Source organism: Schistocerca gregaria, chromosome 4, assembly GCF_023897955.1.
Source record: "Schistocerca gregaria isolate iqSchGreg1 chromosome 4, iqSchGreg1.2, whole genome shotgun sequence".
NCBI classification, from domain to species: domain Eukaryota; kingdom Metazoa; phylum Arthropoda; class Insecta; order Orthoptera; family Acrididae; genus Schistocerca; species Schistocerca gregaria.
The window spans coordinates 603,211,098-603,222,725 of record NC_064923.1 but is presented as its reverse complement, the minus strand read 5'-3'; the positions used below and the strand labels follow the sequence as shown (position 1 = coordinate 603,222,725).

The following is an 11,628-nucleotide window of genomic DNA, read 5'->3' as shown; positions in this document are numbered from 1 at the left end:
ATGCCGCGACAGCGTGGACGTGAACCGTATGTGCAGTTGACGGACACTGAGCGAGGGCGTATAGTGGGCATGCGGGAGGCCGGGTGGACGTACCGCCGAATTGCTCAACACGTGGGGCGTGAGGTCTCCACAGTACATCCATGTTGTCGCCAGTGGTCGGCGGAAGGTGCAAGTGCTCGTCGACCTGGGACCGGACCGTAGCGACGCACGGATGCACGCCAAGACCGTAGGATCCTACGCAGTGCCGTAGGGGACCGCACCGCCACTTCCCAGCAAATTAGGGACACGGTTGCTCCTGGGGTATCGGCGATGACCATTCGCAACCGTCTCCATGAAGATGGGCTATGGTGCCGCACACCGTTAGGCCGTCTTCCGCTCACGCCCCAACATCGTGCAGCCCGCCTCCAGTGGTGTCGCAACAGGCGTGAATGGAGGGACGAATGGAGACGTGTCGTCCTCAGCGATGAGGGTCGCTTCTGCCTTGGTGCCAATGATCGTCGTATGCGTGTTTGGCGCCGTGCAGGTGAGCGCCACAATCAGGAATGCATACGACTGAGGCACACAGGGCCAACACCCGGCATCATGGTGCAGGGAGCGATCTCCTACACTGGCCGTACGCCTCTGGTGATCGTCGAGGGGACACTGAATAGTGCACGGTACATCCAAACCGTCATCGAACCCATCGTTCTACCATTCCTAGACCGGCAAGGGAACTTGCTGTTCGATCAGGACAATGCACGTCCGCATGTATCCCGTGCCACTCAACGTGCTCTAGAAGGTGTAAGTCAACTACCCTGGCCAGCAAGATCTCCGGATCTGTCCCCCATTGGGCATGTTTGGGACTGGATGAAGCGTCGTCTCACGCGGTCTGCACGTCCAGCACGAACGCTGGTCCAACTGAGGCGCCAGGTGGAAATGGCGTGGCAAACCGTTCCACAGGACTACATCCAGCATCTCTACGATCGTCTCCATGGGAGAATAGCTGCCTGCATTGCTACGAAAGGTGGATATACACTGTACTAGTGCCTGTGTCTATGTGCCTGTGGTTCTGTCAGTGTGATCATGTGATGTATCTGACCCCAGGAATGTGTCAATAACGTTTCGCCTTCCTGGGACAATGAATTCACGGTGTTCTTATTTCAATTTCCAGGAGTTTATTTAGACTCTGAACCCCCACGCAAATTACCTTTAACGTGATAGATTAGTCCGTCTATCGATGGCATGTGTTAGTTGTGAAAATTACTACGCAACTTCACTATTTCTAGAAACCCATTTGCGGAAAAAACCGATCCCACACTGTGTTTTGTGAGAGGTCCACTCTACAGAAATCTCTACTGGTTTCCCAAAAGTTTTTGCACTTCGCATAGTACGCTGAGTAACAGAGAGCAAAGGAGTTACCACTTTCCAGAATCCCTATCCCGGACGAGTTACCTCCAGTGGCGGGATTTCAAAAAAAATGAAATGTTAGTGACGCTCAACTACGTACCATCCGACTCAGAGTTGAAACATTGAAAGTTTTTGCTGGTTTCGTGGTCTAGGGGCTGGGATACGTAGTTGCAGCATTACAAGCCAAATACTGCTGAGTCTATAGTATACAATATGAACATGCACATGAATCTAATAGTCGAAGGTTCCTATCACTCGGGAAGCGAGAATTTTGAATGTAACATTTATAAATGAAAGATTGCAATTAAATAAAATCTGCAGGTACAATTTTTAACGACTTTAAATGATGAGTACGACAGCAGAAGTACTTTTAAGAGTGCCCAGTATTACTGTAAAACACTTATTGGTGTCGAAGATCTAGCAATTAAATAAAATATAAGTTTAATAACAGGGAAACAATAGATTCCTACTTCAGGTAATTAGTTATGAGCAACAACATAGCTCACGAGATATTCACTTCTAAACGCATACTACGTCTTCACTACAGAAGCCGCGGAAATCCCACAAGTGCAAAAGCCGGCACTACGAAATCTCCAGCGGCCATGCGCAAAACTCCACTCTCCAACGTAGTTGCTGCGACCGCCGTCGCGCTTTCCCTTCCAGCATTCCCCTGTGTCCTCTCCCGTACCTTCTCTCCACTGACTTCGGAAGTTTCCTACCGTAGTAAAGAGCATTGTGATTGGCTAGAGCTCTCCCTCCAAGTCTCCAAGCCAATGCATACTCACAAACATAATGTAAAACTTTGAAATACTGGATTTAGATTTAAATAAATTGAAATTAAATAAATATTCCTGTGGCTGGATCATAAACATGCTCTAACACACAATATTAAATACATAAACAAATCAAATAAACTTATAACAGAGGAATAGAAACAAAAACTAGGCCAGCAGCCTAACGTCCCTGTGCTTTCTAAGACACAGTAAATATTTAACCAGTTCGTTCATGAATAGTATGTATCGGATATAAACAAAGACACAGATGAATAAATATATTTATAAGCATGCTGCTACCATTTTTCGTGTAACTGTGTGGTACTTATGGCCTAACGTGATCGGTACTTACTGGCCACTTTGAACTCCAATAACTCATGTACTATTCAAGTTACATACCTGTAATTCTTATCAATTTAGATTTACACTATTAGCTTTCTAAAGACATATCGATCGAAAAAGTAGGATGAACCGTTTAGATTTTGGAAATTCGTTGCTGGGTGTTACTTGTGTAATCTATCATCAGATACTAAATTTTAAACTAATAAAGATATTGAAAATCTGATTACACCATCAAATACATTGTGCAAATGATGGTAAAGTACATACTTCTTTTTGAGGTATCATGATTCATCTGGCTAATATTAATTTCTACACTCCTGGAATTGAAATAAGAACACCGTGAATTCATTGTCCCAGGAAGGGGAAACTTTATTGTCACATTCCTGGGGTTAGATACATCACATGATCACACTGACAGAACCACAGGCACAAAGACACAGGCAACAGAGCATGCACAATGTCGGCACTAGTACAGTGTATATCCACCTTTCGCCGCACTGCAGGCTGCTATTCTCCCATGGAGACGATCGTAGAGATGCTGGATGTAGTCCCGTGGAACGGCTTGCCATGCCATTTCCACCTGGCGCCTCAGTTGGACCAGGGTTCGTGCTGGACGTGCAGACCGCGTGAGACGACGCTTCATCCAGTCCCAAACATGCTCAATGGGGGACAGATCCGGAGATCTTGCTGGCCAGGGTAGTTGACTTACACCTTCTAGAGCACGTTGGGTGGCACGGGATACATGCGGACGTGCATTGTCGTGTTGGAACAGCAAGTTCCCTTCCCGGTCTAGGAATGGTAGAACGATGGGTTCGATGACGGTTTGGATGTACCGTGCACTATTCAGTGTACCCTCGACGATCACCAGAGGTGTACGGCCAGTGTAGGAGATCGCTCCCCACACCATGATGCCGGGTGTTGGCCCTGTGTGCCTCGGTCGTATGCAGTCCTGATTGTGGCGCTCCCCTGCACGGCGCCAGACACGCATACGACCATCATTTGCACCATGGCAGAAGCGACTCTCATCGCTGAAGACGACACGTCTCCATTCGTCCCTCCATTCACGCCTGTCGCGACACCACTGGAGGCGGGCTGCACGATGTTGAGGCGTGAGCGGAAGACGGCCTAACGGTGTGCGGGACCGTAGCCCAGCTTCATGGAGACGGTTGCGAATGGTCCTCGCCGATACCCCAGGAGTAACAGTGTCCCTAATTTGCTGGGAAGTGGCGGTGCGGTCCCCTACGGCCCTGCTTAGGATCCTACGGTCTTGGCGTGCATCCGTGCGTCGCTGCGGTCCGGTCCCAGGTCGACGGGCACGTGCACCTTCCGCCGACCCTGGCGACAACATCGATGTACTGTGGAGACCTCACGCCCCACGTGTTGAGCAATTCGGCGGTACGTCCACCCAGCCTCCCGCATGTCCACTATACGCCCTCGCTCAAAGTCCGTCAACTGCACATACGGTTCACGTCCACGCTGTCACGGCATGCTACCAGTGTTAAAGACTGCGATGGAGCTCCGTATGCCACGGCAAACTGGCTGACACTGACGGCGGCGGTGCACAAATGCTGCGCAGCTAGCGCCATTCGACGGCCAACACCGCGGTTCCTGGTGTGTCCGCTGTGTCGTGCGTGTGATCATTGCTTGTACAGCCCTCTCGCAGTGTCCGGAGCAAGTATGGTGGGTCTGACACACCGGTGTCAATGTGTTCTTTTTTCCATTTCCAGGAGTGTATATGAACTGTGAAATCTGTTATTAAGGTCTCACAAAGTCCTCCATCTTTAGCACTCCCGGCATGTCTCCCTCATCGACACCACACCACCATGGAATTCCCAACCACGCAGTCCGTGGACCACGCGCTGGGGCTACCCCTCTTGTCCGGCACCACGCGGTCGGCCTGCCGAGCGGCCCGCGCGGCCACACCAACTCCGAACATATAATATGTTCAGGGCGCCAAAACTTGCCTATTACCTCACATAGTGAAGCCATTGCCAGTGTAGTGATGTTGTGAGGGGAGTCTCCCATGAAAGACGAATCGATTAAACCCTGAACGATCACACTAACACTTGATTCATATGATTGTGTGCCTAAGGGTAATGGGAAATCACTTTTGGCCAGTGCTGAGTCCAGCTTGTTGATAGGAATGTTATGTGTGGTGCAACAGTTACAAGAGAATTAAATATTAGATCAAGTGGGTAGCTTAATTAAAACAGATATTTTGTGCATACAAGAAATAAATTGTGAATAGACTTTACCTGCCGTTATAGATAATTTTATTGCAGAGCATGTAGGGTTAATAAAGGGATTGTTATTCAGTTTCTGCGTGTCAAGGAGGAAGAAGAGTGAGACACAAGGGGTATCAGTTACGGAAAATCGGCAAACGCCACTGAAAATGCAGTGCAAGGAAAAGCGAAGCATCTAGAGAGAAGAAATAGGGAACGGAGGGAGAAACTACTTTTGGAATTTAAGGATTTTTTTTACCAAAAGGACCATTACCAGCTGTTCTTATTACACAGTACTGCATATCAACGGGAAACAAATCACTAGTCTACCACAAACCATGGAGAAACAGATATTAAGCCTCATTTATGGAATCACGTATTTCAAATATTATGTCTACACTAAAAAGTTTAGAGTAACAACAGATCGTGCGGCGTGAAATGCTTGTTGGGGTTGAAGTATCCTTGTAGGGGTTTGTCGTAATGGGCAGTAAGGCAAGGTGAATTAGGTTTTGAAGTGAAACATAATCAATTTCTAGGAACTGACGTTTTAGGTCCATTAAATAAAACACCTGGAGGGAGTAAGTACATACACGCAGTCATAGAATAGTTTTGAAGACGGTCGCGATGCTATACCAGCAGGCAGCAGCAGTGGCACAAGAACTTGAGAATAATTATTTCTAAACTCTGAAGTGCCCCAAATAATAGTAGCACAGCAAGGAACGACCTTCATGTCAGATCTATTCAAGGATTTGTGCAAGTTATTGAATGTGGAGAAGTTAAGAACGACTTCTCTCCACCCACAGGTTAACGGAAGAACTGAAAGAGTGCATAGGACAATCAACAAAATGCTTGGATAATACCTTGATTCACTCAGATTAGAAATCTCAGTTGGTGTAATGTGGGTCAAGTAAAAGTCAAGATTCTGTTACCAACAAGAACGACAGTTGTGCTTGTAGGGCGATTGAAATCTTTTCAAGGGAGTCCGCAGTTAGTCCAGGGATAGAAGTTGTGGCCTGGGAAGGGAGAGTGAGGAGAAAGATAGAAAAAGAAGGTAAACAAATGGTTGTGAATGAAATGCTAACGAGGAACTCGTATGGATTAAGGCCTAGGAGACGGACTCTTCTAATATGTTTTTGAGTTAGGTATTCATTTAGTGTAATTAGTATAAGCAACTGCGGAACAGCAATGAGTTCAGTTGGGAGGAAATCAATAGGTATACCTGCCTGTAGATGAGATGCAGTGAAGGCAAGACGATGTCGTTCATAGCAGGACCCATGATCTTCATCGGGATGGAAGCGTTACGGTACCAGCACCCAGAAGGATGAATGCTGTTTGCCAAGCAGAAAGATGTAGTGATCACCAGTCATCGCTAGGCTATACAGGTGGTATTAAAAGCGTGCGGGATGCGGAACAAGGTGACAAGATTGGAAGACGCATTCGGCAAATTCCGTGAGGGAAGGCAAGGCACGGGATACTGAAAGGAACTGCCAGGATATGTGGAAGAGAATATGGAGTGTACGAGAAATTAAGGGATGAGATGACGTAAGCGAAGGAAGACCGCCGGCCGGAGCGATCGAGCGGTTCGAGGCGCTACAGTCTGGAACTACGCGACCGCTACAGTCACAGGTTTGAATCCTGCCTCGGGCATGGATGTGTGTCATGTCCTTAGGTTAGTTAGGTTTAAGTAGTTCTAAGTTCTAGGAGACTGATGACCAAAGAAGTTGAGTCCCATAGTGCTCAGAGCCATTTGAACCATTTTGAACGTTTTCACGCAATTCTCTCTCTCTCTCTCTCTCTATCTATCTATCTATCTCTCTCTCTCTCTCTCTCTCTCTCTCTCTCTCTCTCTCTCTATATATATATATATATATATATATATATATATATATATATATAACGTTACCCTAGAAGAAAGAGAGGCAGATGCTGATTAGCCAACAGGAGTGGACATACTTTAAATTTTAAATACTTTCGAGTGCTTAGACTTTCATAAATCTCTCTCTCTTCAGATTACTTTAGCAGAGGGGGAGGGAAAGAGCGAGAGAGAGAGAGAGAGAGAGAGAGAGAGAGAGAGAGAGAGAGAGAGAGAGAGAAAGAGGAAGAAAGTGATATGAAGAGAGAGAGCGAGAGACTGTGTTCTTTATGCGTCATTGGGATCACTCAGTTTTGCTAGGCAAAATGTTGTACAATTGATAAACGTAATGTAGACGTATTACGTGACATCTATAAAACTGAAACAAGAATACTAATTTTCATGAGACCCCTGTTTAACGCAGAAACGTTAGTCATTATATAAATAAATTAATAAATAGCTTTGAATACTGATTGAAAAATTATTCAAGATTACATTCTGTAGGATACCAATGTGGCCAACAAACAAAAGTCTTGCATTTACGAAGCGTTACCACAAATGAAATAGAAATCTGTTGCTAGTGGTGATCTCAAACTAGGGCATCTTACTGTGCATCAATCCACTTCAGTAGCAACAAAATGTTACAACCTCAACTCTTTACCCAAATAAATTCACCGCAGCAGAAGGTTGATTCACTGATTGCCCAGCTAAGAGTCTATGCCTTCTGGCGTTCAAGGTTGCAAACGGATACTGGCAGAAGTAAAGCTGTGAGTACTGGACGTGAGTCGTGCTTCGGTAGCTGAGTTGGTAGAGCACTTGCCCGCGAAAGGCAAAGGTCCCGAGTTCGAGTCTCGGTCGGGCAAACAGTTTTAATCTGCCAGGAAGTTTCATATCAGCGCACACTCCGCTGCAGAGTGAAAATCTCATTCTGGAAACATCCCCCAGGCTGTGGCTAAGCCATGTATCCGCAGTATCCTTTCTTTCAGGAGTGCTAGTTCTGCAAGGTTCGCAGAAGAGCTTCTGTAAAGTTTGGAAGGTAGGAGACGGATACTGGCAGAAGTAAAGCTGTGAGTACTGGACGTGAGTCGTGCTTCGGTAGCTCAGTTGGTAGAGCACTTGCCCGCGAAAGGCAAAGGTCCCGAGTTCGAGTCTCGGTCGGGTATATAGTTTTAATCTGCCAGGAAGTTTCATATCAGCGCACACTCCGCTGCAGAGTGAAAATCTCATTCTGGAAACATCCCCCAGGCTGTGGCTAAGCCATGTATCCGCAGTATCCTTTCTTTCAGGAGTGCTAGTTCTGCAAGGTTCGCAGAAGAGCTTCTGTAAAGTTTGGAAGGTAGGAGACGGATACTGGCAGAAGTAAAGCTGTGAGTACTGGACGTGAGTCGTGCTTCGGTAGCTCAGTTGGTAGAGCACTTGCCCGCGAAAGGCAAAGGTCCCGAGTTCGAGTCTCGGTCGGGTATACAGTTTTAATCTGCCAGGAAGTTTCATATCAGCGCACACTCCGCTGCAGAGTGAAAATCTCATTCTGGAAACATCCCCCAGGCTGTGGCTAAGCCATGTCTCCGCAGTATCCTTTCTTTCAGGAGTGCTAGTTCTGCAAGGTTCGCAGAAGAGCTTCTGTAAAGTTTGGAAGGTAGGAGACGGATACTGGCAGAAGTAAAGCTGTGAGTACTGGACGTGAGTCGTGCTTCGGTAGCTCAGTTGGTAGAGCACTTGCTCGCGAAAGGCAAAGGTCCCGAGTTCGAGTCTCGGTCGGGCACACAGTTTTAATCTGCCAGGAAGTTTCATAGTCAGGTCCTAGTCTCATTGCTATCGTTCTAAAAGCATACTGAGGAACTTTCTCCATACCTACCTCGGGATTTTCTAAGATGCAGCCTGTGTAAGGCTCCCCATCTCCATTCACGGCTCACCATAACAACAAGGTGCACATTGACCAGCTTCTGCTTACCTACCTGCCCCGGCCACTACATTGCAACTTCCCTGGCATAGCTCACTGAACCAAGTCCATTATATTTTAATACTATACATAGCGGATTCAGTGTCACAACTTAAAATACTTTCAAAATTCGTGGTCACTCACTGAAGCCTGTAGCCCTTTTACAAATGTTTGAAGAGAGTCAGGTAGGACTGGGGAGCCGGTTGTTAAAAAGCAGAGTTGACATTGGCGCCTGCATATAGATTTCTGGACAAGCAGCCCTAGACATCGGACACGCTGGGTAAGCTGCCACACACGGGGCGAGGTGTAGTACAGTAGTAGCAACTAGCGCTAACATTGTTCAGCATAATTGACGATGGGCTTGGATAATATGTTTCTGCAAGAATCAGTCCATGTATTGAAGATCAGAGGGAAGGAGATCGTGTTGGCGATGCCCGTAATATTATGTGTTGCGCAATACTGCTGGCTAGCACTGACGAACGGGTGCTGTTTGTTCTATCTCTACCAAAGTAAGAACTGAGAAGGCTTCATTTATTTCTTGAACTTGTAACAGAGTGTTGTTCAAGTTGCATTCATGGACAGAAAGTGCCGCACATGTATCTCCTGTATTTGACCGAACCCAAGATTGTCCTTAGACTTAATTCTGTCTCGATCAGTTCACGAGTGGTTACATACAAATGCAAAAAGTGTTTATTTGTTATGCGACATGAAATTAAACTTATTGGCTCCTTCGTCTCTTCGTCGAAGGACAAAATGCTCGTGAAGTCACTTGATTCAATAGTACAGTGGCTAACATGCTTAAGACCCTCTATTTTGATTGCTCTGGTAAATTATTGAAATTTGGATCGAAAGTATCACACGGAGGTCTCTATTCGATAGTTAAGAAGTGATATCAATAAATTATTAACCCAGCAGATATTTCATAAAAGACAAAGTCATTTCTGTTTAAGAAATGCAGACATTTCAAAATGGCTGGTTTTCAGCTAGCTTTGTGCCAAGTTAGCTGTTACAAGTGGAAATTCTAACGGTAGATTCGGCTTTAGTCTCAGCAAGCGTGTCATTCAAAACAATTAAAAAGTTTAAAGTATGGAAAACAAGCTGACAACTGAGAAAAGATTAAGGGGAAGTGCTTCGATAACGGCCAATAAGTGTGTTGCATAGCTTCTACAGTGGGCAGTAGTTTCTGGAAGACCACGATTAGAAGTAATTTAAATTTTGTGATAAGAAATGTGAAGTGTTTTTCGTACCTAAACTTAAGTTCAGGAAAAATTGGACGTCTACAGATCTACTTTCTCCTCGGCTCTGGTGCAACAGTCGAACAGTGTAACACATCGTATATTATCAGGGGTGACAGTCCGACGCCATTTATTAAGGCAAGAGCTATATGCGCGTCGTCCACTGCTCCGCTCACCTTTGCCGAATACCCAGAAACACGCTAGACGGCAGTGGTGTATGGGACGACGTCACTGGGGAACAGGAATGGCGTCAGATAGTGTTTTATTACGAATATAGGTTCTGTTTGTTTGAAAATGGTGACCGCATTTTGGTTCAGCGCAGTTAGGAGCAGCGGCATCATAGTGACTGCATTCACACAAGACCACTTAAGGCCTTGTGGTGTGGGCTGCTATTGGGTGCAACTAAAAATCAGCCTGTGCGTGTCCAGGGCACTGTGACCAGTGTGACGTATGTGAGTGAAATCCTGCGATCCGTAGCCACACCCATTCTGCACAACACCCCAGATGCCATTTCTCAGCAATTCGATGCTGGACCTCATGTTCTCATGTTACTGCGCAAGATTGTGCGTTTTTGGTGTTACACGATGTCAGCCTTTTGCCCTGGCCCGCCAGATAACCAGTCTTATCGCCAAGCGAAAATGTGTGGGATATGGTGCAACGACGGGTGCAGCGCTGTGATCCAATGTCAACCATCGCAGATGAGCTTTGAAACCAGGTGAATGCAGCATGAATGGTTATACCAGAGGACGCCATTGGCTCCTTATAAGCGTCGATGCCCTCGCGGGTGGCTCAAGTTATCATTGCCCATGACAGACACATGCCTGTCCGAAGTGACTGAAATGCTAATCATTTACTCAGAAGATACTAATGTACATGTCCTGTGAACATCAACATCCTATCTCTTTTCGTTCAAGGTGCTCTGTCATTTTCTGAACGTGAGTATATTAATCTCAAATGTCTTGTGAACATGAACGTACTATCTCTTTTCGTTCAAGGTGTTCTGTTTTTCTCTGAACATGAGGACATTAATCTCAAATTTAATGTAATTCAAAACAGAAGTAACTTGTTAATACTACAGCTGTTAAGAGGATACCCAAGAATTGATGATGAGATATTACCTGATATAGTTAATTTGCTGAGCATTTGAACATTACCGTCTTTCGTAGTAACCCATTATGAAATGATTATTAAAGAATTACTGATGACGACGGTTAATGAAGATGAAAATGGACAGAGTGAGTGTCTTTCATACACTTTTAGTGTAGGCATAAATATAAAAACTCTTTAAATGTTTTCATAGCGCAAATTGTAAACATTAACTGAGATGAAAGAAGGTTGTTGCAAATACTGGTCCCATACATGGATTCCGAAGGCCAACGATTTCACTTTAGGAGAATGAAGTTAATGAAAGGAGTCATCGTTTCCAGCAGATTAGGATACATCTGCATAAAACTGCAGATCTTCTCACTACTAGAAAAAGTAGGAAAATATGGGTAATATCGGCTCACCCACGTTGTTATAATGGGCTTTGAGGGGTTACCAAAACAAGCTACTGAATACCGACCAACAGGCAAAAAACATTTGCGAAGTCCAAAGAAAAATGGGCTAATGGCTTGTGCACCTTTGAAGATGTAATAATGATGTTTTTGATGTTGTAATCCAATCCATGGGGCAATCCCAAATGTTCTGAGGAAATGACTTTTATTCCAGTTAACTTTCTGGGCAGATGGTTGGCAGCAGATGTGGCAAGCGATAAGACAGTTTATATATCACATGGCGTTCACATATATCTTGCTTTTGGTATGATCATGTGTCACTGACGTATATTTTAACATCTGTAGCACAAAACTACATATTAGCACAAAAACCAGTGAATGAT

At 45.4% G+C, this 11,628-nt stretch overlaps 2 non-coding genes across 2 annotated transcripts; both read left to right on the top strand.

Annotated features, from left to right (window-relative positions):
* The first annotated feature begins 7,663 nt into the window (after positions 1 to 7,663).
* Trnas-cga (transfer RNA serine (anticodon CGA)) lies at positions 7,664 to 7,738 on the top strand. The gene has a single exon. It is a non-coding gene; the product is annotated as a tRNA-Ser (tRNA).
* Positions 7,739 to 7,963: 225 nt separating this feature from the next.
* On the top strand, positions 7,964 to 8,038 carry Trnas-cga (transfer RNA serine (anticodon CGA)). The gene has a single exon. It is a non-coding gene; the product is annotated as a tRNA-Ser (tRNA).
* The last annotated feature ends 3,590 nt before the right edge of the window (positions 8,039 to 11,628 follow it).